A 16153-nucleotide genomic window follows, 5' to 3' on the forward strand; every position below is an offset into this window, starting at 1 on the left:
TTAATAAGAACTAGATTTAATCCGGTTAAGGAGATACCTAAATCAGTCATACTGATTTTTCTTAAGGCATGGGTCAACTCGAATCATTAAGTAATCCAATCAAAATGTGATTGACCATGTCAGCTAGGTAAGTGAGATCGGTGGAAGGGATATGCCAGTAACTCGACAAAGATGAATCAGTGCAAGTAGCTCCCAATTAAAAACAACCGGTCAAGACTGCCAAACTTACCTTAGACACCAACTGGTTAATCAATTTCGATTTGATTTCTCAAATGACTCGGGCTATACCTCTGAGCCTAAATCAAGTTCCATCTTGGTCTAATCAAAGACATGGAATTGATCAATCTACAACTATTGTATTTGACCTAGAGTTTTCTTGACCAAATCTAGTTACTATTTAATTATATTTGATCAATTAACTCTAATTAGACCATATTTGATTCTAACCCTAGGTCTAACCCAATCCTAAGAACTTGATTTGAGCTAACCCATATGCCCCAAGAATTATGCAATTATCATTTAATTGAGTTACAATTCTAGATCTAGATTTTCATATCACTTAATTCTCAATTAAGTATAAACTTATGAAAATTCAGATCATTGCATAATTCTTAATTACATATTAATTACAAAGTTTCAGTTCTTAAAACTTATTTTTCAGATCTGAGATTTGTAAATAATTATGTTAAAATTTAGATTTAATTTATGTTTAAATCTTAGATGATTTATGTTCATATATCACATATACAAACTAATATGAATTAACTCAAACAACATACATCTTATGTATTTTTTTTTCAGATCTGATTTGTTCTTTAAAATCAGAGATCAATTAAATCATTAATTTTATTTAGATCTAATCTAAATAATATTATGATTTCAGATTTGTTTATGTTACAAATCTTAACACAAACATGCATCATATGCATTCAAAATTTCAGATCTAGTTAATCATGCATAATCAGAAATTAAATCAATCATAAAAAATACTTTAGATCTAATCTAAGCATGCCGATGATTTCAGATTTAATTGCAAGAATTAAAACATAAAAGTTTAAATAAGAACCTGGCTCTGATACCACTGAAAGTGATTCCTAGGTTCTTCGGTGTTAAGCATGCTGAATTTTTTTTTTTTGAAAACCATGGCTGAACCTGATTGGGTTGCCTACGTACCCCTTCATAAGGAGGATCAAGCCATACATAGTTCTTCTAAGTTTCAAAAACGTAGCAAAAAAATCGAATCAAACAATTTAATTCATGCATACTTATAAGATCAAATCTAGAAATCAGCACCTTAAGAACAAATAGGATTATACCAGAATTGTTTAAAACAATTATGCTAAAACTTTCATGCATGATTAACTATCAGATCTAAAACTTAACAACTCTATTTTAATTAATCTCCGAATATCTATCGAATGGATTCTGGAGATATCTCCGTGAGGAGCCCCAAAAGAGGATAAAACCTGGAGAAATTGAACCTAGATCTTGACACTATAATAAATGATTAATGCTAGATTAATACCTTTTATGATGGATGAAAGCTGTGGATCTGATCCTTGACTTCGCAGCCACATATACGAATGACTTGTACGAGAAGTACACGTGAAGCTCCTGAAGAGATCCAATCCTATGGAAGTGCTAGCTTGCGCAGAATTTCTTGAGGCTGAAATTTGATCTTCCCAACGCTATCAACTTTTGATCTGCCTTCTTGGAAGAACTTGGAGGAAAGATTTAGAGGGATTGAAGAGGATTTATATCTGATCTAAAGACTCTTATCAGGGACCCCTAAACCTAATGACGTGATGGACTTAGAGGAGGAAGAAGTCGGCTAGATTGAATACAGAATTTTTCCATTCATGAACTAGGGTTCCTCTCTTTTCTTTCTCCTTTTTTTTTTCTTTTTTCTCTCTCTTTTTTCCTTGAATTCGATCACCATCTGATAACCCCCTCTTATACTCTAACTCCACTCCTCTTCACACACCAACAATCAGGATTTTGTGGAGTTAAGTTATATTTTGAATTCAAAATATAAACATAGCTTCATGCGCCATCACATGATGAAGGATTGATCACATCCAAGCCCTTCATCATGTCACCCATTCCCTCACTCCATTTCGAAATTCCCATGCCCACAATCACATTAGAGGGTCGCGTGATGATTTTGTGGTGATTAAATTCGAAATTCAACCTTAATTAGAAGTGAGATAAAGATAAGGATGACATATGCCATGAAGAGAGAGAATTTGATCTTATCCAATTCTTTTCATGAATTTATCTCTCCATGTCACCCCATCTGATGATGAAAGAGGTCCCTGATGTTGCCAAGTATCCCATGGCACCATTAAATAAATTAAATTAATTTTTAATCATATTAAAAATAAATTTATGATGCCATGCATGGATATGTGACAAGTGGATTTCAAGATCCAAACAGTTTCAGATCAAACCCATTTAATTTAATTAAATCCTAACAATTAGACTGATCCAATTACCATGGGTTGAACCTAATCCAATTAGGTCAATCCCTAATTAAGCATAAATTTAATCTAATTTAATTTGGTCAACCTAAGTCCTCTTGATTCAGACCTAATCCAATCAGGTCAAAACCCTAATTGAGCCCAGAATTGAATCTAATTCAATTTGGCTCATCCTTAGTCTAATTACTCAATCCAATTGAGTTCATTAGCAATCTAATTACTAATTAATCCTCCGATAATTACTTTTATTATTTTATAAGATAATTTATCAATCGAATTGATCAAATTATCCCTGAATGATTCTTAATCATTCATCAACCTTCTTGATCAATTAGAAATCTTCTATGCGTGTGACCTCATAGGTTCGAACCTAAGCCGATAGTATAGGAACGACTTCCTACACTAATCGATGTGACCATCTAGCAATGGTACCCGATATCTAGATAGGCCGAATATATGCGAAGCAAATATTCTCAAATCCTGAACTATGGTTACTGTATAATTCAATCCCTTTGACTCCTAATGCTAGGATGACTTAGAGCTCAATATCATGTCTATAATTAGTACATCCATTATGTGATTAACTTTAGATATCCCATGACTCCTCACTGGAATTACCCTGACCAAGGTTTTGCTTAATTAATCACAAAACATTATCTCCTGTTTCCAGGAGGGGTCAATTCCATCTCGACTCACAACTGACTACGCAAGTACTTGACTGCACCCAGTGACCTTCCTGTTGGGAACCCGCCCATGCCGCTGATATTTCAAAAATTTTCAGATGGCAGCGGAATCGGCATGCACGGGTTCGACGTTCATCGCATGAACGCTTGTTTCGAGACCTTTCGTAATTAGGTAAGAATTAAAACTTTTAGAACTAATAGGAAGATCAAATCTTCACCTTGCGCGGGTAGATGATCACCGCGAAACTGAATTCGTGGTTTTGGAAGAGGGTTCGTTTGAAGCCGTTCAAACGTCCGGCCTCTACGGGTATCCACACGAAGTAGAGAACCGATCAAAGCTTTCTTGTCTTCCCGGGGTGCTAGCTCCCTTGCAAAGACTCCTTTGATGGCTGATCTCTTCTCTTTCTTTCAACTCTTGAAAGTGCTTGAGAGGAGGAAGAAGAAGAAGGAACTCAAGGAAGAAGAACACAGCTTCTGCAGCCTTCTTTCTTTTTCCTGCGTTGGAAGAAGGATTGGAGGAAGAGGAAGACGCCAACGCTTGGACCTTGCTCTTCCTTTGCTTGCGGCTGAACCAAGAGAGGAGAGGGGAGGGTGGCGGCAGCAAGAGGAGGATGGCTCCAATACCTAGGGCGCCGGCCTCATGGTGCTTCTTATAGCCATCAAGGGCTCCTCCAAAGTAGGAGCCCTAGATGGTTTTCCAAAGAAAGAAAGGGGGGGTGCGCCGGCCCCTCTCTCTCCTTCAATCCGCACCATCCAAGATGAGAGGGGCTGATGCCCCTCTTACTTGGTTAACCTAATCCTCTTCCAAAGAGGATTAGGTGCCTCTCTCATGGTTTAATCCTAATCTAATTAGGATTGGCCAAATTGGGTTCAATCTATACTAGTCCTAATCCAATTAGGACTTGAATGAACCATGACTCAATTGAACTCTTCAATCCTAATCCAATTAGGAGTCATGTTGATTCATTAGATTAATAATTAATTTGGACTTAAGGAATCCTAATCCAATTAGGATTTGTTTAATTTTAGTCCTAATCCAATTAGGACTCTACTTGAATCTGAAGTCCTAATCCAATTAGGATTTCTAGAAATCCTACTCCAAGTAGGAATCTAATTTTTAATTCAAAACTCCTAATCTCATTAGGATTGAGGAATCCTATTCCAAGTAGGAATCCCAGTCCTAATCCAATTAGAACTCTAGGTATCCTACCCGAAGTAGGATTCTTGTTTCAAGTCCAATTAATTAATTCCTTTTTCCTTCTTCAACTTCTTATCAATCAAATTGATTTCTTGTGATTCCTAATCACGATTTCAACCATCGGATCTGTCAATACTTCTAGTGTGTGTGACCCCATAGGTTCTATTCTGACTGGTAGTGAGATATATTGTGATCTCTATCACTATATCATTGAAAACTCCTTTCAATGGGTTGGAACGATTCCAACTCAACTCATTAGGGTTTATCGATCATCAAGATAATCCCTATGAGTCCCACCATCCACCAGTGACACCTAGCAGCATGTAGTGGCTACCCAGCAGAATGGAATGATGAACCTCTAGGTGCAGTTAACATGTGATACAGTCCTACTATCGTGGATCCCTACAGGACGGAGGTCATGGACAACTCGTCAAACCCCATCGTCTGTCATATGTCAAGATTTATTCGACTCGAGTTCGATAGTGAAAAACTCTTTCTCCACTGTGCATACTGCCCCGGCCGAGGTCTTACGAACTCAGTCTTATAAATCACATAGGATCTCTCCTTATCTATCAAGGTCGATAGATTCCATATAGGTGCATACCCTACTCCTACAGTGAACTTACTGCAGCCAATCTACACTGCATGGACCCATATGGCTAGAGACCATGTATGTGTGCAGTCAAACTACAATAACCTCACTGTGAGTAGCCGAAGCGCCGCAGGTCAAAGGACCAGTCACACTACTGCAACATCAAGCAAGTCACTGACGAGTGGATAGACATCCAAGTGACTTCTTGTATTGGTCACGCTCAGTACCCTTGTTCTCTAACAAGCACCTGCACTATCACTTCAGTGTCCCTACACTGTGGACTCAAGTCTCGTCCATCCAGAAGGAGAGTGATCTGTGCACTGATCGGATCGATCACCGTCCTCGTGATGATCCTTTGATCAGGAGCATTTAGAAATTAATCACCAATGATACATGGCTCAAATTCTCAACTCTTGAGAATATGTATCATCATCTTATTAATTTCTTGGACGATTCATAGACACATAAACAATATGAATGAAAAAGATGCCTTTTATTTATTCAATAATAAATAGTCAAGTACAAAATTATGTCCCTAGAATCAACAATGTGTCAGCCAAATTGGCTTCTAGGGCATACATCTAACAATCTCCCACTTGCACTAAAGCCAATTGGTCATATATCTTAGGCCCATCTTCTCAAGGTGGGCTTCAGTCTTTTGCTGACTCAGCTGCTTAGTGAAAGGGTCTGCCACGTTATCCGCAGAGTCTACTCTCTGCACCTCTACATATTTCTTCTCCACATAGTCGCGTATGAGGTGAAAGCGCCGCTCTATATGCTTAGACTTCTGATGAGACCTTGGCTCCTTAGCAAGGGCTATGGCGCCATTGTTATCGCAGTAGAGTGTTATGGCATCTGATGTCATCACATCCAGCTCTGCAATGAATTTCTTGAACCAGAAGCCTTCCTTAGCAGCTTCAGAGGCGGCGATGTATTCGGCTTCCATAGTCGAATCAGCAATGATCGGTTATTTAGAACTCTTCCAATTCACCGTACCACCATTGCACAAGAACACGTATCCAGATGTTGACTTCCTGTCATCGACATCAGTCATGAAGTCTGAATCTGTGTACCCTTCTATCTTTAACTCTGATGATCCTCCAAAAACCAAGAATAAATCTTTAGTTCTTCTCAAGTACTTAAGAATATTCTTCACAGCTATCCAGTGTTCTTCACCTGGATTCGACTGATATCTGCTTGTGACACTCACAGCAAGAGCTATATCAGGTCGTGTACATAGCATGGCATACATGAGGCTTCCTATTGCCGATGCATAAGGAATCTTGCTCATGCGTTGAATCTCCTCAGGTGTGTTGGGGCACATCTTCTTGGAGAGATGAATTCCATGCCTTAGGGGTAAAAGACCCCTCTTGGAGTTTTCCATGCTGAACCTCTTCAGCACCTCCTCTATGTACATTTTCTGTGACAGGCCAAGCATCCTTTTAGATCTATCTCTATAGACCTTTATTCCCAAAATATAGGATGCTTCCCCAAGGTCTTTCATGGAGAATTCTTTTGACAACCAGACCTTGACCGAGGTTAGCATGGGAATATCATTCCCAATCAGGAGAATGTCATCTACGTACAGTACGAGAAAAACGACAGCACTCCCACTAACCCTTTTATAAACACATGGTTCCTCCTCGTTTTTGATGAAATCAAACGTTTTGATTGCATCATCGAAACGAGTGTTCCAACTCCGAGAGGCTTGCTTTAGTCCATAGATGGATCTTTGCAGCTTGCAGACCTTGTGATCTCCATCACTGGAAGTGAAACCCAAAGGCTGTTCCATATAGATATCTTCATCAAGATATCCATTCAGGAAAGCAGTTTTCACATCCATCTGCCAGATTTCATAATCATGAAATGCTGCATTGGCAAGCAATGTTCGGATGGATTTTAGCATGGCTACAGGTGAAAAGGTCTCCTGATAGTCAATGCCTTCGCGCTGACTATACCCTTTCGCCACAAGCCTTGCCTTATAGGTCTCTACCTCTCCATCCGAACCTATCTTCCTTTTGTAGATCCATTTGCATCCAATAGGTACAATACCTTCTGGTGGATCTACTAAGGTCCAGACTTGGTTGGAATGCATGGAGTCTATCTCTGACTTCATAGCTTCCAGCCATTTCTCGGAATCGATATCAGATATCGCCTCGTTGTAGGTTTTGGGATCCTGTATGTGATCCCTATCTCCCACTAGGAACATTTCCTCAGTATCCTCTTCAAGTATACCTAAGTATCTATCGGGAGGATGGGAGACTCTACTAGATCTACGAGGTGGTTGAGGGACATCGTGTACTGGCTCCTTATGAATAGGTTCTATAGGATCCATGACTCGTTGCTTTTCAGAGACTTTCTCTTCAAGCTCAATTTTCCTCCCACTGCCTCTATCAAGGATAAACTGATTTTCCGAGAAGATGGCATGACGGCTCACAAACACATTGTGATCCTCTGAGACGTAAAAATTGTATCCTAATGACTCTTTAGGATATCCTATAAAACGAGCACTTATGGTCCTAGCCTCTAACTTGTTCGCCTGTAGTCGTTTGACGTGGGCCGGACATCCCCAAATCTTGAGATGACCCAGACTTGGTTTCTTACCATGCCATATCTCATACGGTGTGGTAGGAACGGATTTAGAGGGAACTCTATTCAATAAATAAATCGCTGTGAGTAAGGCATCTCCCCAAAGGAACATAGGTAAATCAGTGAAGCTCATCATGGACCTGACCATATCCAATAGGGTCCGATTTCTCCTCTCTGACACCCCGTTGAGTTGAGGTGTACCCGGAGGTGTCCATTGTGAGACTATGCCGTTTTCTTTGAGATAGTCCCGGAATTCCCCACTAAGGTATTCTCCTCCCCGATCTGATCGAAGAGCCTTAAGAGGTTTTCCAGTTTGTTTTTCTACTTCATTTTTGAACTCTTTGAACTTTTCAAAGGATTCAGACTTGTGTCTCATAAGATACACATACCCATACCGTGAATAATCATCGGTAAAGGTAATGAAGTAAGAATAACGTCCCCTGGCTAGCACATCGAATGGGCCACATACATCTGTATGTACTAGGGTAAGTATTTCAGTGGTCCTCTCCCCATGTCCTACAAAGGGTAGTCTGGCCATCTTTCCTTGAAGACAGGACTCGCAAACTGGATATGACTCGGAAGTCAATGAGCCTAAGAGCCCATCTTTATCCATTTTGTTCATTCTATCTTCTCCAATATGGCCAAGTCTGAGGTGCCACAAATATCTTTGGTTTATCTCATCTCTGGATCTTTTGGATCCTTTGGCACTCACATCTTGCTCGGTAACATTCACAGATACATCCATATGTAAATGGTAGAGACTGTCAATCATAAAACCACGTGCGACTATTTTATTTCTCAAATAAATAGAACAGCAGTCTTTGTCAAATGTAAAAACATGACCTTCCTGTGCTAGACATGAAACAGAAATCAAATTTCTGCTAGCAACAGGTACATAATAGCAGTCTCTAAGTATTAAACTAAATCCAGACGGTAGTCGCAGATGGTAGGTGCCCACAGCCACAGCAGCAACTTTTGCCCCGTTGCCAACCCGAAGGGTTACCGCACCTTCCGCCAGCCTTCTACTTTCCTTTAGACCCTGCATGGTAGTGCACAAATGAGCACTAGAACCAGAATCTATAACCCAACTAGAAGTAGAAGAAACCGTTAGATTAGTTTCAATTATGAGCAAGTCTATACCTTCTGAAGGTGTGTCACCTTTCTTGTTCTTCAGGCTCTCGAGGTATGAAGGACAGTTTCTCTTCCAGTGGCCTTCGACATTGCAGTGGAAACATTTTCCTTTGTCGTTAGCCTTTTTCTTTTGAACTTCCTTCTTTGGCTTCTTGTCTTTCTTCTGCTTCTTTGTGGGCTTCCTTTTCTTCCAAGTAGACTTTCTCTTGGAACCAGAAGTCAACTCAGCAGCGAGGACATTGCCCCTTGAACCTTTCAAGGCTCCCTCAGCAGTTACCAACATGTTGATTAGTTCAGTCTTAGTGCATTCAATCTTATTCATGTGGTAGTTTACTATAAACTGACCAAATGAATCAGGAAGTGACTGTAGGATCAAATCCACTTGCAATTCCTTGTGCATGTCCATACCGAGCTTCTCAAGCTCCTCTAGGTCCTTGATCATGGTCAGACCATGATCATGGACAGACTGCCCTTCGCGCATCTTCGCTTTGAAAAGCCTCTTGGACACTTCAAAACGAGCTGTGTGACTCTGCTCACCATACAACTCTTGTAGGTGTGCCAGTATGTCCCTAGCAGTCTTTATATTTTCATGCTGGCATTGGAGTTCATTAGACATAGATGCCATCATATAGCATTTTACTCTAATGTCATCATCCAACCACTTTTTATGCATCTCACGCTGAACATCAGTGGGACGTGCTGGTAATGTGGGGATATCTGAATCGAGTATATAGCCTATCTTCTCACAGTCCAAAACTATTTTGAGATTTCTAAGCCAGTCCTTGTAATTGGTTCCGGTCAGTCGGTTGGTCTCAAGAATACGGGTCAAAGGGTTTGAAGCCGACATTGTATCTGCAGAGAGTAAAGATTCTAGTTAGACTTTTGTACTTGATCCTAATATGTCCTAAGGTCTTTTAGAACAAATGTGACTCCCACTATTTTCTCGAATTCCTCACACTCCCCTGGTAGAAAAACGGAAATCCCACACGACTAGGGTTTCTAGTGGGTACTGCGGTCCCACCAATTTACATGCCACCTCACCTAACAGTTATTGGTGACACATAGATGGATGAGTGTACAACTCTTGTACAATGCTTCTCAAGCATGTTGCAGTGCAACTTGGTCTCTAAGCCATGAAGACCTCACCTAACAGTTATTGGTCTCATTTCTTAGTTAAGTCAGACCCACCGTATAACCGTAGGAATAAAGTCGTCATTGGGTCCTCACCTAACAGTTATTGGTGCCCAACCCCACCTTTACCCTACAACATCTCATGTCTATAGAGAGGTCCAGCCCCCCAATGCAACTTGACCACTGTATCCAGCCGAGACAAGTCAACATCAGAAAGGCCTTAGCAGCTCTACTACAGTGGAAGACCTATTGACTTAATATTGGTTAATCAGGTCTTAGTGTTTGCAACTTGAGCCTTTCATAAGAGGTAATCGAACAATTGGCCAGGTAAGCAGGTGGGAGGCTCCCCTTACTCAGAGAGTAAGGTCCTAATTAAGTAACCACCTTTCATGCTTTCCTAGACACCAATTAGATCAATTAATCTAATATGACTTGCTCATGTCGGTTCACTCTCGACTTGATTGAGGAGGTTTTGATTTAGGTCTCAATTGGGTTTGCTACATCACATGTAGACCTATCTACCCGACTCTCATTCACATCACATGCAAACGGCGCATTGCAGGCAGTTATAATCGCGGCAATAATTAAAGCTAAACTTTAACTAGGTGATGATCATGGATTCTAATTAGGTCGTATTACAAGCACATGCACATCAATCGATCAAGTGGTCTTCAACTCTTGAATTGATTCCAAGCTTCCTTGATTCGATCCTTGATCAACTCTTGATCCCATCGCCATCAACCGCTTAGATCACCTTTCATCTCATGCCTTTGCTTCAACTTGATCGTTGATGTACATCACATCACAGAAATACAACCAGATGTAAAATAAAAATAAAAATAATTTACATCTCCTTTTAGGAGGCACGCAGGCCTCTCAAAACATCAAATAAGATGCATGCAAGCATCTGAAAAATTACATGACATCGCAGATCACATCGCAGGTCATTACATTTGATACCAAAAGGGGTTGAATCCTATGATCATCACCGTATGCTACAATTATAATTTTCAGATCTGAAACTTAACTGATTATATCATGACATAGGTCGCTGATCATGCTAATCATGATTCTAAACTTTGTAATCCCATTAACAATGCAATTAGAATCATCTTTTTATCACATAAAAATCAGCATGTAAAAATCAGCACCCCTGAAAAATCTGCATGCAGAATTTTTCAGCATGCATGATCATTTAATTTTTCAGATCTAATATGCCTTTAGATATTTAATTCTTACCTTAATCTACGAAGCCTAGGCTCTGATACCACTGTTGGGAACCCGCCCATGCCGCTGATATTTCAAAAATTTTCAGATGGCAGCGAAATCGGCATGCACGGGTTCGACGTTCATCGCATGAACGCTTGTTTCGAGACCTTTCGTAATTAGGTAAGAATTAAAACTTTTAGAACTAATAGGAAGATCAAATCTTCACCTTGCGCGGGTAGATGATCACCGCGAATCTGAATTCGTGGTTTTGGAAGAGGGTTCGTTTGAAGCCGTTCAAACGTCCGGCCTCTACGGGTATCCACACGAAGTAGAGAACCGATCAAAGCTTTCTTGTCTTCCCGGGGTGCTAGCTTCCTTGCAAAGACTCCTTTGATGGCTGATCTCTTCTCTTTCTTTCAACTCTTGAAAGTGCTTGAGAGGAGGAAGAAGAAGAAGGAACTCAAGGAAGAAGAACACAGCTTCTGCAGCCTTCTTTCTTTTCCCTGCGTTGGAAGAAGGATTGGAGGAAGAGGAAGACGCCAACGCTTGGACCTTGCTCTTCCTTTGCTTGCGGCTGAACCAAGAGAGGAGAGGGGAGGGTGGCGGCAGCAAGAGGAGGATGGCTCCAATACCTAGGGCGCCGGCCTCATGGTGCTTCTTATAGCCATCAAGGGCTCCTCCAAAGTAGGAGCCCTAGATGGTTTTCCAAAGAAAGAAAGGGGGGGTGCGCCGGCCCCTCTCTCTCCTTCAATCCGCACCATCCAAGATGAGAGGGGCTGATGCCCCTCTTACTTGGTTAACCTAATCCTCTTCCAAAGAGGATTAGGTGCCTCTCTCATGGTTTAATCCTAATCTAATTAGGATTGGCCAAATTGGGTTCAATCTATACTAGTCCTAATCCAATTAGGACTTGAATGAACCATGACTCAATTGAACTCTTCAATCCTAATCCAATTAGGAGTCATGTTGATTCATTAGATTAATAATTAATTTGGACTTAAGGAATCCTAATCCAATTAGGATTTGTTTAATTTTAGTCCTAATCCAATTAGGACTCTACTTGAATCCGAAGTCCTAATCCAATTAGGATTTCTAGGAATCCTACTCCAAGTAGGAATCCAATTTTTAATTCAAAACTCCTAATCTCATTAGGATTGAGGAATCCTATTCCAAGTAGGAATCCCAGTCCTAATCCAATTAGAACTCTAGGTATCCTACCCGAAGTAGGATTCTTGTTTCAAGTCCAATTAATTAATTCCTTTTTCCTTCTTCAACTTCTTATCAATCAAATTGATTTCTTGTGATTCCTAATCACGATTTCAACCATCGGATCGGTCAATACTTCTAGTGTGTGTGACCCCATAGGTTCTATTCTGACTGGTAGTGAGATATATTGTGATCTCTATCACTATATCATTGAAAACTCCTTTCAATGGGTTGGAACGATTCCAACTCAACTCATTAGGGTTTATCGATCATCAAGATAATCCCTATGAGTCCCACCATCCACCAGTGACACCTAGCAGCATGTAGTGGCTACCCAGCAGAATGGAATGATGAACCTCTAGGTGCAGTTAACATGTGATACAGTCCTACTATCGTGGATCCCTACAGGACGGAGGTCATGGACAACTCGTCAAACCCCATCGTCTGTCATATGTCAAGATTTATTCGACTCGAGTTCGATAGTGAAAAACTCTTTCTCCACTGTGCATACTGCCCCGGCCGAGGTCTTACGAACTCAGTCTTATAAATCACATAGGATCTCTCCTTATCTATCAAGGTCGATAGATTCCATATAGGTGCATACCCTACTCCTACAGTGAACTTACTGCAGCCAATCTACACTGCATGGACCCATATGGCTAGAGACCATGTATGTGTGCAGTCAAACTACAATAACCTCACTGTGAGTAGCCGAAGCGCCGCAGGTCAAAGGACCAGTCACACTACTGCAACATCAAGCAAGTCACTGACGAGTGGATAGACATCCAAGTGACTTCTTGTATTGGTCACGCTCAGTACCCTTGTTCTCTAACAAGCACCTGCACTATCACTTCAGTGTCCCTACACTGTGGACTCAAGTCTCGTCCATCCAGAAGGAGAGTGATCTGTGCACTGATCGGATCGATCACCGTCCTCGTGATGATCCTTTGATCAGGAGCATTTAGAAATTAATCACCAATGATACATGGCTCAAATTCTCAACTCTTGAGAATATGTATCATCATCTTATTAATTTCTTGGACGATTCATAGACACATAAACAATATGAATGAAAAAGATGCCTTTTATTTATTCAATAATAAATAGTCAAGTACAAAATTATGTCCCTAGAATCAACAATGTGTCAGCCAAATTGGCTTCTAGGGCATACATCTAACACTTCCATCACTGAATTAGAAATCTAGGTAGTCTGGTACCAAAGTACAATGAGTTGCTTGCTAGTCACAGGTTGCAATCTCAGGTCAGAGGGCCAAACTTATACCCATATCCACTCAGAACATCTCTTGACAGTAGAGCGTTCCGAAATTGATCACATTCAGTGAAATGTACTCCTACACTTCACCTGTGTGGCATACTAGTATCTCCACACTCCTTGGTTAAGAAGACAACCAATGTATATATCACACAAGACCTAATCTCGATAATGCTGTCGTCCTTGTAACAACATATCATTTGGTCGCGAAGTAGTTTAAGGACTCGAAGATAAATACTCCTTTATCATTAATATGTCCTAAGGACTTCATCATATAAGAGTTCATTTGAAGATGTAAAATGATGAATAATGCCAAAAAATACTTTATTGATTTGTCAATTCATTTACAAAATTTAATCATCAACATACTGATGATTGATATTTAGGATACAATTTCCAACAGAATTGGTTCAGTCTGCCTGTATGAGAAGTTCGGGTGAAACCGATTATCTGGGTGATAAACTGGGTTGAATGAGTTGGGAGTGGGTTTCTTAAAGGTACTATATAAATTTAGAGCATTTGCCTGCTCGGCCTTGATGTTGGGTAAACTAGGACAACACTCCACTAGATGCATAAGCCCTGTGGCTCGTGTTCCACTTTCATGATGGGATTTGACTCTTTTTGTGAGTTATGTAGGAGATCGAACGGATCTGATCCCAATCTTGAGAAGATGAAACGCCTCAAACCACAGCACTTGGAGACTTCCTTTCGCTGCTAGAGGTGTGGATCACTGGTTCTTTGATGGTGAAGGAGAATAAGAGCCAAGCGGAAATTGGCTCTTCTTCCTTATGGCCTAGGGTTCTTGGGGACGGCGGCTTACGTGCATGAGAGGAAGAGAAGAGAAGAGAATAGGGTTTTCAGGAAGAAAGGAGTATCATCTGATTTCATTCCATCCATACACAAAATACGTGAGTGTATATATACATGGTTAATCATGATCCAAATCCAAAAACTTTTCTAGGCTAAACCACGTGAGAAAGCACTCAACCCAAGCCCATGTACACCCATGACTTGCATGCTCTCTCTCCCTTTGAGCCTAAACCTAGCCCAATAACAGTTAGCCCCCTCAAGACCCAAATACTTGAGTCTCAAGCAGGTAGAAGATCAAATCCCGTCTCTACCTAAATCTGAAACAGACTTGGGGTCGACCTTTTAACAGCATGAGTTGACCCTTGCTCTTCAGGGGTCGACTCTTTAACAGCATGAGTCGACCCTTGCTCTTCAGGGGTCGACTCTTTAACAGCATGAGTCGACCCTTGCTATTCAAGAGTCGACTCATGAACAACATGAGTCGACCCTTACATTGTTTTCAATCTCCATCTTGGTGCTCCAAAGCCTCTACAAGCTCCACCTGGTTCGTCAACCCCATCAACCCCACACAAGAGAGAAAACTATCAAGTGGAAGAATTTTCGTAAGTGCATCCGACTGGTTCTTCTTTGTGGTACCTCACGTCTATATACTTTGTGCGAGCATGATAGACTAGATTCTGAATCAATTGCAGAGCACTCTGACTGTCGCTGTGCAGCACCACTGTACTCTACTGCACCCCCATCTCCTGAATGTGTCTCTTCAACCAAAGAGCCTCCTTGGCAGCCTCTGTGATCCCTATGTACTCGGTCTTTGTGGTGGACAAGGCCGTGATAGGTTGAAGGGTTGATCTCCATGAAACCGGTCCACTAAACATGCTGAACACATAACCTATAGTAGACCTCCTCGTATCCAGATCATCTACAAAATTTGCATCCACAAACCCTTCCAATGGACCTGAAAACTTTCTTGAGGCATTGGAGTTCCTCCCATGTCCATCTTGCTGCTCAAAAGTCAGACCAAGCCTCCGAGTTCCTTGTAGATACCGAAATATCCACTTTAGTGCCTGCCAGTGCTCCTTCCCTGGATTTGCCATGTATTTGCTCACCTAGCTCACTGCATGTGCTATGTCTGGCCTACAACACACCATAGCATACATCATGCTGCCCACGACACTGGCATATAGAACTCTATCAATGTACTCTTTCTCTTCATCTGTCTAGGGGGACTGCAACTTCGAAAGAGATATGTGGCTTGCAAGCGGTGTTCCAACCGGTTTGGATTTATCCATCCCAAACCTCATCAAGACCTTCTGAATGTATCCTCCCAATGACAAGTGGAGGACACCCTTGCTTCTATCTCTGCAAATCTCCATTCCAAGAATTTTCTTGGAAGAACCCAAATTATTCATCTCAAATTCAGCAGACAATGTTGATTTTAGTTCATTCACTGCATTGATACTCCTACTGGAAATGAGCATATCATCCACATATAGAAGCAAATATAGAGCATTCTGCTCATCCACATCCTTCACATAGACACAATTATCATGCTCACATCTAAAAAATCCAAGGCCAAGAACAAAGATATCAAACCTCTTATACCACAGTCGGGGTGACTGCTTCAAACCTTAGAGAGATCTCTTCAGTAGACACACCATTTCTTCCAACCCCGGCTGCCTGAAACCAGCTGGTTGTTGTAAGTATATCCTCTCCTCTAGGCTCCCATGTAAGAACGCCATCTTCACATCCATCTACTCTAATTTCATATCATACTATGCTACCAAAGATAGCAACACCCGAATTGAAGCAGGCCGCACTATCGGAGAGAATACCTCTATGTAGTCCACTCCC

General features: G+C 41.0%; 1 pseudogene; it reads right to left on the reverse strand.

Moving 5' to 3' along the window:
* Nucleotides 1–15030: 15030 nt before the first annotated feature.
* Nucleotides 15031–15396, reverse strand: LOC149753677 (secreted RxLR effector protein 161 pseudogene; annotated as a pseudogene).
* Nucleotides 15397–16153: the final 757 nt, after the last annotated feature.

Source organism: Phoenix dactylifera, chromosome 4 (genome assembly GCF_051530095.1).
Source record: "Phoenix dactylifera cultivar Ajwa chromosome 4, Ajwa_hap1_PhDact_Kaust_v1.1, whole genome shotgun sequence".
Lineage (NCBI taxonomy): Eukaryota > Viridiplantae > Streptophyta > Magnoliopsida > Arecales > Arecaceae > Phoenix > Phoenix dactylifera.